We start from the raw sequence: 16,574 nt of genomic DNA on the forward strand, positions 1-16,574 counted from the left end.
CTTTGTTCAGATGTTAGTTATAGTGCTGTTGGCACAAGTTCAATGTGAATGTTATCAACAACATATATTGAAGAAGGCGTTTTTAAACAGAAACACAAATAAAGAAAACAAGGTTACGTACTGGTCAGTTGATTAAAATGTTAGAACCAGAGGCTCCCAGGAAGTTAACCCTGTGTTTTCCCTCAAGAGCAATGGCTTCACACTAACTCAGGGTTTGCAGCAGCTTTATAGAACATAACTATTGCAAATAATGAGAGTTGACTGTACTAAGCACAGGTTCCCAGAACACAGATTTGCACACAGTAGGTCCAGCTGTGTTCACGCACAAGTGTGCACACCTAACACACTCATCTGTATGTGCTTGGCTCCGTGTCCTAAACACTGCCATTAGCACCGGCACCAGCCGACCCCTCTGAGGGGCGTGAGGACTCAATGCAGGAGCTCAGGGAGTAGATACAGACGCTCCTGGATTCAAATCCCAGCTCAGCTGAGTGCTGTGTGCCTCCGGGCCAGTCACAATCAGGGCCAGTTTCCTTACGTGTACGTGAGGTTAGCCACTGCCACGACGGTAAAGTGGGGCTGTGAGGGTCAGGCTGCCAAGCACAGCGCCTAGCACACAACAAGCCCAGGCAGCAGGCCAGAGGCTTTCAAGGCCTGTGTGTTAGCGGAGGGCATGTATGGGGGCCCAGGAGAGCCAAACTTAGGGCCTCTCCTCCTTAGCAGACTGGCCTTTCTGCTCTCGCAGGCCTGGGCCTCACTGTGCCCGGAGCTACCTCCAGGAGCACCTGCAGACCAGGAGTCCAGGAACCAGAGGATCAAAGCCAGAGGTGCTCAGAGGCAGGCGATTCCAGAAGTCCCAAAGTGGCAGCCCATAGACTGCATTGTGGCTGTAAGGCCACTTTCCTTTGCGTATTTTAATTTCAGCCAACACTTATAAACTGAGAGATTTCACACTTAAAACCCCCCAGATTTCTACCTTGTATTTAACAACCCCAAAGATCTTGCAGCTCTGGGCCCACAGTCCTGTCTGGCAATGATGGGCTAAGACTGAGAAGTGGCTCCTCTCTCCCAGTTCTTACCAGTGCGCTTGCTCTTAGACCTGGGCTGTTGTGTTTGTCAGCTGCCTAGCACTAGAGTTTGGAATCGCTAGTCTAGTCCAGTCCCACTTTATGAGCAGAGGATCTGAGGTCAGGGGAAGAGGCAGCACTGGCCCAAGGCCCCAGGTAAATCACTGGTGGAGCTGGGACTCAAACCCTTGCAGCTCTAAACCCAGGGCACTGGACACACAGGGAGGCAGGGAACACAGAACAGGGGACTCAGGCTGAGGGGGAAATCCAGTTCAGGAAAAGGCTGTTGGGTCCAGAAAGCCACAGCACAGACCAGCACTCTGGCTGCAGTCAGCGAGAGCTTTCTCCTTCCCACCTGCTGGCAAACCCAGCCTCCCCGGCCTGTAAGGTAAACTCCTACACGGCCGCGTTGACACAGTGCTCTCAGGTGTCCTCTCCCCTGCCTCTTCCCCTGAGCAGGCCAAGATCTCCATAATCATGGGGGCTCCCGGGGCGGCATGCCAGGCAGGGGCCCTTCCTAGGGCATAATCCAGCTGCCGAACCTAGTCCTCAGCATTAGCTTCCTCGTCTGCAACGTGGGGTTTCAGCTGCGAAGGTTTAATCAGGTAATGCCCGAAAGGAGGCTGGAACGCACTGCCCAATGAGCGATCATTTCTTTCCCTAATTTTATAAACCAAGGCCCAGAGACAAGTGAGTAATTCATCCCAACACGGTCACAGAATTACCTCCAACTGGATAATTTTGAAATGTTAACTAGTTATATTTATGAAAGTTGTCATTATAGCTGTAAAAGTAGCACATACTTTTTTTTTTTTTTAAAAAAAGCCTTCAATCTGCTACTCAAAGATACACCCCTGATAAATTTGATTGCTGCTCCTTCTAGGTGTTTTTCTAAGCACAGGAAAAAAAAAACCCTCTTTTTTTGCGGGGAGATTGTTATTTTTACGTAGTTAGAACCATGGTATAGAGGCACCATTATATCTCTGAAAAATTTAACGTAATTTATGAACTGCCCATAATAGGGCATATTCTGTATAAAAAGTATTTCATGGGCTGTATAACATTCCATGGATCCATCATGGTTACCGCAACAGTCCCCTCTGTTGAACATGTAGACTTTCTCACTATCAAAAAGAATGCTACAGTAGATATCTTTGCATAATGATTTTTCTGTATTTAGAATTATTTTCTCAGGATGGATTCCCCAGCAGTAGATTTATGGGGTCAAAGAGTGTAAACATGCTGCCAAACTGCCTTCCTAAAGGGCTGAGTTGCCAGCTGATTCTCCCCACATCACACACGCACAGCAGCTGTGTTTCCCCCTGGACAAAACCTGGGCATTTAGCCTTGCCTCTTGAAAGGCAAGGAATTCAAGCTCAAACACCAGAATTACCCAAGATGATCTTTCTGTGTCTCTTTGGCCTTGCAATAAGTGTCTTCACCCCCGAGAGGCAAGGAGGAAAACTGAGGCCTCCTGGAAAGACCTAGCTCAAAAGTGGCCTAGTTCCAAGATTGAAAGCAAGTCTCCCTAAGCTTCTCCACTCTCCTCATCAGCCCTTCTTATCTGTGTGGCAGCCCTGGTAGTCAGTGTTCACCAAGTGTCTGTGCACTGGGCCCACCCCGATAGCCCCAGTAATCAAAGCGTGTGTCAGGGAGGGGCTGAGCAGAAGAGGGAGGGAGTCTCTCTGCAGAACTCAGGAGCAGGCTTCTGAGGATGGATGCAGAGCCATCTGGGGAGGAGCATTCTGGATTCAGCACAGGTGGCAGGGCTAACATTGCAGAGGCACGGAGGAGTGGGGAGATAAAGGGTGGGGTACACTGGACACCAGTGTAGGGGCCAAAAGGGAGCAGAGAGGAGACCAGGTGCTAGGGGAACAGCTTTTGAGACTACAGGAAGATGTTCTGAGCAGATAAAGGGCAAGGTCAGGTTTAGGTTATAGACGATAACCCTGTAGCAGCTCTGTTGGAATGGGCTGGGAGGGGATGAGAGGCACCAGGAGAGCTAAGATGGGAGAAGAGGAAGTGATGAAGAAAAGACGGCTTTGAGAGAAATGCAGGGGGTAGACTCTTCAGGGCCTGGAAGAGACAAGCTGTGGGGAAGCAGAGAGAGGTGCCCAGGTCTCTGGGGAGTGGGGGTGATGTGCACTAATCGCCGCCCACCCAATGTTCATCTCCCCTCCCTCCTTGATGACAGGACCCTATCTTTGTTCAGAGGCAGGCAATACATCCAGCTTAGAACATGCAAGTGACCAGAGTGGCAGAGGCCGTCTGGCCAGTGCGCTGTGAGCAGCAGCACCTGGGCTCGAGAATCTGGTGCGCTGCCGCTCAGCCTGCAAGGGTCAAAAGGGAAATGGGCATCGTGCCTTCAGGGGCTCGGAGTCTCCCCAGGTGCCAGGAACAGGACTGGATTCAGAATCCAGGCCTAGCAAACACCAGCTGAAGGAAGTCAGGCAGCCAACCAGGTGATCTGAGTTCTCAGAACCCCACACAGTCAATCCAGGTATCAAGAAAAGGGCCCTGAGGGAGCTCCACCATCCATCTCCTGCGACACAGGCCAGCACAGTAGAGGCAGCGCAGAACTAGGAACCTGGACACTTCACTCTGCCACTGACTCACAGGCCTCAGGGCACACCTCTCTTGACTTGTTGGGACCTCAGTGTTCCCATCTATAAATGAAAGTAGCGCCCCACCTCACAGAGCTGGGTGACAACCTGGCCTCTGCCCTCCTTGTCAGCCTCGCCTCAATCACATCTTCCCAACCATCCTCACTGATTCACCTTGTGGGCTCACCATGCTTTTGCCAATGGGGTGCCCTCTGCCTAGAAAGCCGTTCCACGCTTCTTCTACCTACTTGTCTTCCACGCTCTATTCAAACATGGACGCCCATGCCTCCACAGAAGACAGAGTTCACGGCTCCCTTCACGGTGGTTCCATTGCCATGCTCCTTTTGGAGCACTTCTTACATCAGTAGGACACAGGCTGGCTACACACAACTTCTGTGGACCACAATTTTTCCATCTTTTGAGGGTTTCTAAGTCTATGAGCATGTGCACACATACACACACATACAGGGGCATCTGGCTTGAGCAGCATGTGTACTGCTGGTGAACTGTGAAAGGGCACTGGCAGAAGAGGCAATGATGCCCTCAGCCAGGCTTCACACAGCCCAGAGCAAAGCACAAGAGGATGCCCTGCACTGTTCCAGCCGGTGCATCCCAAACCGGCCCGGCACAGCACGGAACTCGACAAACCTTCCTTAATGAGTGCATGGTTCCTTCTTCTCTGTCTCTGAAAGGCCTTTTGATGGCAACAGATAGATGGTGTTGACACACTCCTTGTGCTTGGAGTTGGGACAGTCAGCTAGGAAGCTCCGCGCTGGCCTCTCACCCATAGGAAGGCACTGCTGTGCCCATTGTACAGACAAGATGAGGGAGGCTCGGAAAGGTGACCTGACTCGCCTAGAGTCACAGGGAAAGTGACTGAAGGCATTAAGGTACCCAGCATGGACCCTCTTCCTCTAGAGATCAGAGGTCTGGGTGGGCTCTGATGCTACACCCTATGGGAGCTCTGGGTGATCTCAAACAGGCTCCCTGTTTGTAAAATGAAGCTGTTGAGATGTGTGAACTTTGAGCACCTCTAGGTGCTGTCCGGTGACTCTGCATAATAGTAGGGAAGGACTGAATTCAGAGGCTGCAGTCTGTCAGGAAGCCTGCCTCTCTGTGAGTCTTTCTCTCTCAGACCCTCTTTCTCTCTCTCACACACCCACACGTACACATGCACAATGAGTCTGAAACTCCCACGGTGCCCTCTGGGGCAAGACACAGATTGTGAGAAAATATTTGCAAAGTATATGTTTGACAAAATTTATATCCAGAATGTATAAAGGACTCTTACAACTCAAAAATAATAAGACCAATAACTAAGTGATTAAATACTTAAACGCTGGCAAAATATTTGAACAGATACTTTACCGAAGAAGATATATGGCAAATTAGCACACAAAAAAGATGCCAAATGTCATTAGTCATTAGGAAAATGCAAATTAAAGCCATAAGGAGATACCACTATTCACCTGTTAGAATGATTAGCAGTAGAAAGACTGATCATACCAAGTGCTGGTGAGGATGTGGAGAAACCAGAACTCTCATGCACTGCTGCTGGGAGTGTAAAATGGTACAGCCACTTTGGAAATACTCTGGCATCTTTTTAAAAGTTTAAATATACATTTAGCGACTTATCTAGCCATTCCATTTCACTCTTAGGTATTTACTCTAGAGAACAAGAAGGTATATCCATACAAAGACTTTTATAAACAAATGTTCACGGCAGCTTTGTTTGTAATAGAAAAAACTAGGGAAAAAACAAATGTCCATCAACAGATGAAAGAAGAAACAAATGATGGTTTATTCAATAGAATACTACTTTGCAATAAAAAGGAATAAACTATTGATGTTCACAGCAACATGGCTCTCTAAATAATTATGCTGGGTTAAAGAGACCACACCTGCCCCCCCCATCACAAAGTACATGTTGTATGATTCCATCTACATAAAATTCTAGAAAATGCAAAGTAATTGATAGTGACAGAAAGCAGATCAGTGGTTGCCTGGGGAAGGGAGGGGAGAGGGAGGCATGAGAGGAGGGGATTACAAAGGAGCAAGAGGAAACTGTGGGTTGATGGATATGTTCATTATCTGAATTGTGGTGTTGGTTTCATGGGTTACATACTATGTCAAAACTTACCAAATTGTATACTTTAAGTATGTGCAGCTTAATGACTGTTGACCACACTTCATAGAGCTGGAAGAAGGAGAAGGAGGGGAAGGGGCAGACGGAAGAAGGGCAAGCAGCGGCACGCAGGAGGAGTCTTTCTTGGGAAGCCTGGCACACGCACACAGTCCTGGACACAGACGTACATGCACCGAGTATGAATCTGCCACTTGGCCTCTAGGGAGGCTCTAAGAGTCTCTCAGCTCAGGACTCCGACTGCTAGAAGCACCAAGGCTACTTGTCATTTGCTCATTATCTGTCTAGAGTACTTCCTGTGTGCCTGGCTTGTGCTGGGCACTGGGGATTCAAAGGTACATCAAACCCAGGGGCCTTGCCCCAGGTGGTTCGTGCTACGGGCCATGGTAGAGCCTTCCCAAAATTCAACTTAAACATTTAGCCTCATGCCTCAAACATCTCAGTCAGGTTCTCTTCACAGGATCTATTAGAATTCTTCTTGGATCTGATTTTGTTTCTAGCCTTGCCATCTTGTGGGAGAAAGCCTTCAATTAGCTCATAACTCCTGCAGTATTCTGTCTTTTATCTGAGCTAAGCAGACGTCCAAGCTGAACCCCAAATGATTTCTAATAATTGACTAATGAGATCTGAGTCAAAGTCTTCATAGGATCACAGAAATTCGGTGCAGGAAAAAACTGGAAGGTTTCAAAGCCTCAAATCCATCTGATTGAAGATCCAGTTCTCTAAACAACATTCCTGTTCTGCAGTCACCCAGACCTAGCTTGAATACCTCCAGTGAGAGGGGAGCTCACTACCAACTAAAGATATATTTGAAAAACTAGAGAAGTTATAGAGTTCTTTCCTTCTAACTGTGGATGGAAGGGTAGTGGCATTTATTAAGCACTGACTGTGTGCTAAACCCTGTACTTGGGGCTTTACCCATATGGGATTTCTAACCTAGTTTAATTCCCTCCCCGGGTTTGCTCCTATGAGGCTGGGATTATAATTATAATCTCCATTTTTACTACTGAGGAAACAAAGGGTCAGAGAAATCAAGTGACTTGCCCATGGTCACAAAGCCAGTCCACGGTCAAGATGGAGATGGCAGTTCAAGTATGTCCAACTTTAAAGTCTGTGCTCTCTGTTCCCGACCACTCAGAGGGCAGGGCGAGTGGATGCGATGCTGTCTAGGCTTGGATCCTGGTCTCCTTCATCTGAAGGCTGACCTCTGGGATTCCTTACAATGGCAATCTCCTTCTAGTCCTAATGAACTCCGAGGCCCATCCTCTCCCAGGCACGGGAGAGCACAGAGCTTGGCGTGGCGACTCAGACAGAACCTCGGCTCTGGGGAGGAGCTGACAAAGAGGGACCCTTAAAAGATGGCATGTGAGCTGGGCCTCGAGACAGATGGGAACATGGAAACGGAGCAGCAGTAGTAGGAAGAACACTTCAGGCAGAGGGGACTGGGGTGAGTAAAAGTAATGGAGGTAGAAAAGAAGGGCCCAAGGAGGGAACCCTGCTGAGCGGGGCTGGAGTGCATCCAAGGGCCCCCGAGGGACATTTCTGAAGTGACAAAGCTCCAAACTGCCCTTCTCGAGCTCTTGGGCCTGCTCACTCCAAATCAGGCCCAGGGCTGGTAATCTCACTCGTAAGAGCCCAGCTGAGGGCTGAGGAGGGAGGAAGGGACACTCACAGGCCTAAGAGAAGAGAAATAGAGAGAGAAGGAGGATGACAAAGCAGCAAAGAGAGAAGAATGGGTGGGGAGAACGTGGGTTCTGGAATCAGGTATTTGGCAGCTCAGCCACATAGAATGGACACGTTGCTTACATTCCCTGTGACTCAATTTCCTCAACAGACAATAAAATAGCACCTTCTTCAACAGCTGCAGGAGGACGTGCTAGGTCACACATCCCTGCACCTGGTATGGAGTGTAGCCCTTCCCATTTACTGGGACAAGAGCTGGGACCCGGCGGGGTGGAGGAGAGACTGAGGCTGTAGAGAGGGGAGGCGTTTGTAGGGGCATCTGCTGTAGGCCAGGCCCTGTCAGCAGATTGTCCCTTGTCCCTTCTCCTTCCATGCAGGAATGATCGATCCCCCTTTGGTAGATGAGAACATGGCCTGGGGGAAAGACACATTGTCTGAGTTCCCAGGCTAACAAGCAGCGGAACTGGAGATGAGCCAGGCCTGACTCTAAAGCCAGTGCTCACCCTGAGCAGCAAGTAGCTCCTAGGAGGCCCAGGTTGGCTTCAGTGGGAGGAGCTGAGGCTGCCCCATTCTGGCTCTGTGCCCCAAACGTGAGGAAAGTGGCCTTTGTCAGATGCCCTGGGCTGCCCCTCAGCCACCACGTTTGGCATGCCTTTCTAAGCCCAATGTCCAAAATTTGCCACTTCTGAAAGGGACGATGGGAGGGGGTGAATGGTAAAGTGAAGAGAGGAGGGGATGGCTGGAGGTAAGAGGGGGAAGTGGTGAAAAACCAGCCTCTTATTTTTTTTTTTAGGCAATGTTATTTATTTTTATTAATTTATTTACTTACTTACTTCAAAAAAAAAACTGAAGTATAGTAAGTTTACAATGTTGTGAAAACCAGCCTCTTAATGAGGCTTTGGGAAAGACTCAGGATTCATTGTGCCTCCATTTCTGCCATTTTTCAAAAAGCTCCAGAGAGCAGGGGAATGCCCTTTGCTAAGAGGTACCAGCCCTACAGCCCAGCCAGACAGGTGGGCTCACTGCTCTAGGACTTGTTCACCTCACACAGTCCTACTCCTCTCCCCTTCCCCAGCCTTCTAGGCCCTGATCTAGTTCCTCCTCCTCCTCCAGGAAGGCCTCCTAGATAGCCCCATCCTACAGCTACTCTTTCTCGTGGGCACCCACTGCTTGCATCGCCTGTGACCAGCCCTACACTAGGATTCCAGATCCTCTCGACTGCAAGACTGTCAAGCACAGCCGATACTAAACTCCCCCACGCTGCAAGAGTTCCTTCTAGAACATCCAGACCTATGTGAGCAGCCCAGAGATGAGGAGCTAGCTCTCAAAACAGTTTCATTGCTAGATGGTTTTTCACTTCAGCATATTCTTCCTTGAACTGAGCCAGAATTTGCCTCCCTGGCTGGCACTTGTAAATGCTGCTCTGGGGTCTGCCCCTCAGGGCGCGTGGAAGCCCAGCTCTCTCCTGCGACTGAACTTCGAGTATCTGCAGACCATTATCTTTACCCCTGAAGACTACTATTCTGTCCCAGCAGTATGAGAAACCACATCCAATACACCTGGGTTGGGGTCCCAACCCCTCCACTTTACGGTTACAGAACTCTGGCAGTTCCTTCTTTCCCCTAGTCCCCGTTTCCTCACCTTTTACAAAAGCTCCCTACCTCACCAGGTGGCACTGTGCCTCACCTGTCATAGGGGTATTTGTTTTGTTCACTAATCACTTCTTTAGAGGCAACATGGCTTAGAAGAAAGAACAGAACTTTGATGCCAAACAGACTAGCATTTAAGTGTAGGCTCTGTTCCAGAGCAGCTGTGTCACTCTGAACAAACTACTTCCCCTCTCTGAGCCTCAGTGTCCTCATCTATAAAATGAGGGTAACATATGCTAAGTGGGCTTCAACTGTTTTGCTTCTTGTTTTCCCTGACCCATCTGTGTCTTGGCCTTTCTTCGGGATCTGCCCAGTTTTCCAAGTTAACAATAATGCAGCCACCCCTTTATGGAGCACCAGTATGTGGCAGGCACTTGCTGAGAGCTTCAGATGAAGGGTCCATTCGATTCCTGCATCATTGTCTCAAACAGGTACCGTATGGCTAGCATCTCATACTCAGAAGGCTCACAATCAAATGGCAGCTGTTATTAATATTTCTATGAGCCAGGCCCCGTGCACCTCCGGACATCTTTATCAGGCTAAAAAGCTCCCTGAGAACAGGGTCCACATCCTGGTGGCTGCCTGTAGACACTTCATACAGATTGGCTGAATGAGTGGTTGTAAACACTTCTTTGCATTCCTGCACAGTGGCCAGGATAAAGCCTGACCACGGTAGGTGCTTGATGAATATTTGATTAACTGGAGCCACAAAAATGTAAACTGTCCTCAGTGGTTTCAGTCTGAATCCCAAAATGCCCTGAAAGCCTGTCAGCAGAGCTCCTCCTGCTAATTGGAACTCCTCCGAGGTCCTTCTCTGAGAATGCTCCAGGCCTCCTCCACAACCAGGCCCCAGCTTCTCCTCGGTGGTGGCTGTGTGGCTGTCCGGGGAGAGACCGCCTGCCGTCCAGACCTCATCACAGCCCATGCAGAAGGTGGCAGAACCAGCCAGGAAGCACCCCTCCCACTGAGGAGCTGCCTGAGCCTCTCCTCACGCCTGTCCCTCCTGGGCCGGCTTCACAGGCCATCAGCCAAGTTCCCTCTTCTGAGGCTGCTGACCAAGCTTCCAGAGACCTTGTGGTAGGAGGTCGGCTAGTGCAAGCTTTAGTTGGGCACAGAAGTGACCCTGGAACTCAGTCCTTAAAAAGCTCAGTCCTGACAGTGCTACCAAAAGGGAAGGGGCACAAACAGGGCCTTTGAAGCTGGGGGCCCAGAAGCAGGAGATTACACGTGCTCCTTAGCCTTGCAGACAGGGCATCCGTGGCCCAGGCCTGCACTTTCAGTTATGTTTCCTTTCTCCCCTCTTCATCCTCAGCTGACAACCATGAGCACTACGTGCCTGGCATCTAGAAATTCACATCAGAGGACACAGACTGATGGCCTGCCACAGACACACTTTAATATATGCATTTAAAAATGTTGCCTAATTGGCCACATTTAAAAAATCAAGAGATGTCACAAACAAACATCCAGACTTCTGCCTTATAAATCAGAAGATCTGACGACATTGGGCCCGCACTCTTGAATGGCAGGAATGGGGGGAGCAGGCCAGCAGCTGCCTCTTCAAGCAAACATTCTCCAATTTGCTATCATTTCCAAACAGCCCTGCCGACCTACATTGTCTCTAGACAACTGGGGTTGGCGTCCCCTGCTTTACATGTTTTATTAGCGCATACAGACCTCCTAATGACCTTATGAGGCAGACAGCTTCATGTCCCCATTTTACAGATGAGGAAACAGAGGCTCTGAGAGAAGAAGTAAGTTGGCCAGGATTTGAACCCAAGCAGCCTGAATCCAGAGACAAACACAAGGACACCGGTCTACAGTAAAATGAGCAAAATATGGACAATGCGGTGAGTTTTTAAAATGTATTCATTTGAAGGAGTACTTTTTTCCCCCTGATTTTACACAGCCTTCTTACTTTAGGGATAAAGTTATTAAAACGCTCTTTCTCTCGCTATGTAATAGTAACAGCAAACAGAACAAGTGTTGTTTGAATGTCCTTATCTGGCAAAATAAAAAGCTGGCCAACCTAGGATAGATTCCCAAATGCACTGACGTTTGAAATCTAAGTCTGAGGACCATTTCTCTGATATACAGCCTTCCTGTCCCAGGATGACAGCATGTTTCTGCTGCTCCTCCTGGTTCAAAAAACCCCCATCTCTATCTGCATCTCATCCTATCTTTGAAGAGACAGCTTTTGAACCTAGCCTTTCCCAAGCTCTCTCCCTCCAGCAAACCCACAGAGCATTTGTTCCCGCCTCTTGTTAAATTTATCTCACTCTTCCCCAGGTTACAGTTACCTGTATCCTACCCACTCTTGTAGCCCCAAAGTGGTTCTAGAACAGAGGAAAGAGCTGCTGAATTGTTAGTCAGTCAGCGCGTGACGAGCCCTTCGAGGGCACCACCTCTGACTATCACTTTGCAGGTGGGGGAAAGTGAAGAGCCGTGCCTCAGGCCACCCAGGGAGTCACAGCAGAGCTGAGAGGAGTCTCCCCACCCCTGGGCGCTGGCTCTTTCCACTGCACCAGGCTGCTTCCCAGACACTCCCTTTTGCTTGACTCAGCACCTCAACCCAGAGGTGCTGAGCGTGTGACAAACACTTCATAAATATCTGCCCATTAAGCCCGGGGAGCACAGGCCTCCCTCTCCAGGCTGGAGTTTTGTATCACCTGCATCAAATCCCCACTCAGCGCCAGCTGCCCATCGAGTGAAGAAATGGCCCTTCGAGTCCCTGGTGACCTAGATGTAGAAAGACTCCCATATGGCTCAGAAATGCAATCCGCATTAGGCCGGAGTTATGATCTCAGCCTTGCTGAGTACTCTTGGATAAGTGTCTTCACTTCCCCAGGTGTTAGGTGCTCCAGAAAGCTGGAATGCTGAGAGCAGATAAGAGGAAGAATTCCGCAAGCCTACTGGATTCTTATAGACACTAGATGGCTTTCTAAGAGGAACCTCAGACTCCTGCCTCTAGAGGCCTCTGAGGTCAGGGAAGGATCTGGTCCATCAGGGGCAAATGGATGGTTCCACTGGAACTATGCCAGAGTGAGCCTGGATGGTCCGTCAGACTCTGTGGCCACTTTTGGGGTTGCTGGGGTCAAGAGCCAACAAGTCTTTTAAAATTTTGTTTTAATGCAGTCTTTTATTATTATTTTTTAGAGGAGGTACTGGGGACTGAACCCAGAACCCTGTGTATGCTAAACATGCACTCTACCACTTGAGCTATACCCTCCCACCAAGAGCCAATGAGTATTTAGAACTGTTTGGAAATGTCCTAAGCTGGGCAAGACATTATTATTATTATTATTATCACTATTACTATTACTATTATTATTCACGAACTCAATGCAGAAAAGAAAGTGATGACAGTGGCATCACCTCTCTAAAGCCTTCCTGCCTCACTGAGTAGGAAAGACCATCCCCCTCTCCCTGTCCCATTGCACCCTTATTGGCATTATCACAGCTCCTTGATGGATCATCCTACCTACAAGTTTAGACACTTGTCTCCTTGTTAGCCGTGAGATTCTTGAAAGGGGGGAGTCACCTCTTACTCCTTCCTATATTCTGTGCACTTGGTCCAAGGCCTGATAAATAAATAAATAAACCAATGCTGCTCAATGTTTAGCTAGAGAAGGAATCCCCTCTACTCCTATTCTGGGACAAGGTAGCATTTAGGTCTTTTAGAGCCATAGGTGCCTCCAGTCCCTTTGGGACACGCAGAGGGAAACTGGCTGACCCAGAGTTAGTCAGTGAGGAGGCTCAGACTAAAAAGCAGCCCTTTCAACTCCCGGTACAGTGCACTTGCAGCTAAACTGTCTCAGGTTCTACAACACACTGGCTGTGTAACTCGGGGCAAGATCCCTGGCCTCTCTGCCCTGGCTTCCTCACCTGTGAAATGGGTACAATTATAGTGCCTGCACAATGAGACTGTCTGAGGAGGAAGTGGCCTGTGTAAAACAGAGCACAGCCCACCGGAGGTACTCAAAAAGTGTGACTGTCACGACTGTCAGTCACTCTCAGCCGCTCTCCTTGGTAAAGGGGCACCCGCCACCCATCAGCAAAGCAGAGCTCACGGTGAAAAGGAAGGCTTCCCAGCACTGAGCGCCACGCTCTTCAACCTAGACATGCGTGCAAGCATACACACAACTCATAGCCGTGACAAGCAGGGGAGGTAGTGGAACCACTGCAAGAACACGCTCCTCCCAGAGTCAGGCAGCCTAGGCGTCACATAACAGTTGTACCACTTACTGCTGTGCAGCCTTAGGCAAGTCAGTCTCTCTAAGCCTCAGTCTCCTCATCGATCAGACTGGTATAATCTGTTACGAGGATTACCTGAGACAGGTAATGGTCAGGTGCTCCATAAATGACACTGAGAGTCTTAATAGTTATCTCATTTTTATTTAACAAAATCCACCTGACAAAATGTCAGAACCAGAAGGGGCCTTAGGGATCATATAGTCCAGTTTTCTCATTTTACAACTGGGGACCCAGAGGTCTTGAGAGGAGGTGTGACTGGCCCAAGGTCACACAATGAGGTGGTGGTAGAACGAAACTCAGGATTTGAACCTCCTGATTTTCTACTGTGCATCCATTCTGGTCCACTTGATGCTCCTTTTCTGTCCCCTTCCCCGAAAGGGGAAGTGGCTGGAATCACTCTCTTTCCAGATCCCTTCCCTTCACACTCATGGTTCACCAGCCAGCATCTTCTGTTTGCCAACATCACCACTCTCCCAAGCACACCTCGCCCCTTCAAGCCTGACTCGAGGAGCAGGTAAAACAACTGTTGGCCACTGGCCATAGCAATAACAACAGTATTAGCACAAGTAATAATAATGACAACCAACAATCTGCACAGTGCCCTATACTTAAAAGTGCTTTTACCTACACTGTCAACACATTCCCACAGTTTCTCCCTAACCCAGTTGGCTTAGGGACATAATTTCCTCAAATTTATTCTGTTCAACACTTACTGAGGGCCTACTTTGTGCCTAGCCACAGGCTAGAGGGTGAAGACACAGGAAAAAGACAGGGCCTCTGCAAGGAGGAACCCACCATTGAATAGGGATTTAGGGCAGGTGGGGATACAACTTCTTTTGCCTGAATGGTGCAGCAGCGAAATGCCCTGCCCCAGCCTATTGGCAGCCATCTTGATCATGCTGTCAAGAGGCAGAATGTCTCTGTAGAATAAGGCAGAGCAAGAAAGGGTGAATGCAAGGCGAAACAGGAGAGCAGGAGAGAAGATAAGGAATAGAAAATACAGACATCAAAAACTGGACCTCCTTGTCTCAGGGAGATTCTAGCAGAGACTCCTGGAAGGGCAAGGGAGCAGCAGTGGGATCCACTGAAACCAGGAAGCCTTGGTCCCTGCCTCCCTGCCAGCACATGAGATTCTGATGCTTCTGTTTCCTTAGGGACTCTGCCCTCTGATGCCAAGATTTTCCAAACCCAGAGCTGGGCTATATATGCCTCGCTGGGACCATCATTTGCTAGAATGATGTCAGCGCCCTTGCAGTGGAAATGTCTGTACCTCCTGGCTGCTTCCTAGGCCCTCAACCTGGCAGCCCAACACACTCCAGCGTTCATTATCCCCTGGCAGGGACACCATCTGCAGGGATGTGGAAGAGACCAGTGGGGTGGGGGAGGTGGGAGAGAAGAGGACTAAAAGCAGCCACCCCTCCTCCCTTCCCTTAATCTCCTAAATCCCTCATCCCTGAGAACCTACTATGTGCCAGGCACAGGGACTGTTTTAAATGCTTCCATATACATCTCATTCAATCCTCACATCAACCCTCTGAGACATGTTCTTCCCAGATTTACAGATGAGGAAACTGAAGCTTGGGGAAGGGAAGTAACTTGAAAAGTCACCCCAGTGATGGTACAGGGATGCCAATATAGGACTGTCTGATGCCTTCAGTTCCATGAGGCCCCCAAGGTCAATGTTTCACTTGAGAAGTCCAGAGTTGAAAGAGATCAACTGAGGAAACATCAATTAATTCATAGACCTAAATTTATATTCTGGATTACTCTAATAGAGACATCCCCCGACATATAAGAAAGAGCTCCTTGAGTGGCACATTAAAATTGTACAGACCATCTAATCCAACTCTTACATTTAACAGATGAGCAGACAGACACCCATGCCTAATGAATTTTAAGATGGCTACTTGTGGCCTACTGGCAAGATGAGGGACTAGAACCCCAGTCTCCGGCACTTTCCCTACCCCACCCGCCTGCAGAGATCACCCTTTTCTAGGAAGCAACTCCTGCCTATCCCACCTCCAGATGGGCCAAGAAGACAGAGGAAACAGGCAGTGTGGCACCAGGCCTCTCCTCAGTCTGCAGGACTGACGAAGGGAATCGGGGGCTTCCCAGGCTAGTTAGTGTTCACAGCAAACAGCCCATCATCTCCCTGCTGAAGAGCGGGAGAAACCATATCCCGTGGAAGCTCCAGGGAGACTGAGGCTCAGATCGCCTACTCTAGGGGTCACGGACATTTTTTCCAGATCTACCGCAGGGCCCTGATTCTTCTCAGGGGGTAATATGGGAAGGAAGCAGTCACTGGCACTTGACCTTGGGCTGGGTGTGGGGTTCCATCCTTCTCCCACGCCCAGGTACCCTTGCTCCTCCTCCAAAAAGGAAAGAGGCTTAAATGTTTGCCGAATGCCGGAAAAGAAAGACAAATAAGAATGGGGTGGTCCCTAAAATCCTCCTAATCGCCCGCTTTGAGCATCTTCTCTCTTGCCACCAGCATCTACTAATTAGTGAATTTCACACTGGTGTGTGTGTGTGTGTGTGTGTGTGTGTGTGTGTTGGGGTGCGCTTAGAAGGAGGTAGGGGAATGAAGGGAGGGTAAGAATGAGTCACAGTTAACCCCTCCTCGGCCGGTGCCCTCTGAAGGATTCTACCGCAGCGAGCAGCCCCCGCCCGCCGCCCGCCGCGGTGCAGCGCAGGCCCCCTTCCTGGCTCCGCCGAGGCCTCCTCACCTGAGTCCACTTGCCCTCCGCAGCCCCGCCGGCTTTCACCACTCCGGCCCGGCTTGGCGCAGCGCCTCTGCAGTCGCTGCTGCAGCTGCCTGGCTCTGATCAGCAACCTGCGGCAGTGGGGAAGACAGGGGCGGGTGAGCGCGGGCGGGGACACCCGGGCAGCCGAGCCCCCGGCCGCTGACAGCTGGGCCGCCGAAGCCAGAAAGCCCGCAGGGCAGGCTGCCCGCCGGGCGCCGGGTCCGTTCCCCGGTGCGGCCCGCTCCTCCCCTCCCCCGCACTTGGCACTCTGGGCTGCGGCGGGCACAGCTGATCCGTGGGCCCGGAGGTCCCCGGGGTCCCAGTCATCACCTGCGGAGGCTTCCATGCCTTCGGCTGCCCAGCCCAGGCCGCCGAACTGCTCTTCGGAGCCCCTGCTGGAGGCGGCTAGTTGAGTGCTCGCCGGGGCTGGG

The 16,574-nt window shown here is 50.0% G+C and overlaps 1 protein-coding gene across 1 annotated transcript in view; it reads right to left on the minus strand.

The window, feature by feature from the left end:
* The window catches only part of SNPH (syntaphilin), a 40,535-nt gene extending 23,966 nt beyond the window's left edge, over positions 1–16,569 (minus strand). Inside the window, exons 1-2 of the mRNA XM_072943959.1 lie at positions 16,474–16,569; positions 16,126–16,232 (exon numbers count right to left, since the gene is read on the minus strand). The gene's annotated coding sequence lies outside the window, so the exon portion shown is untranslated. The remainder of the gene's footprint in view (positions 1–16,125; positions 16,233–16,473) is intronic.
* Positions 16,570–16,574: the final 5 nt, after the last annotated feature.

This window comes from Vicugna pacos, chromosome 19 (assembly GCF_048564905.1).
Source record: "Vicugna pacos chromosome 19, VicPac4, whole genome shotgun sequence".
Classification (NCBI taxonomy): Eukaryota; Metazoa; Chordata; class Mammalia; order Artiodactyla; family Camelidae; genus Vicugna; species Vicugna pacos.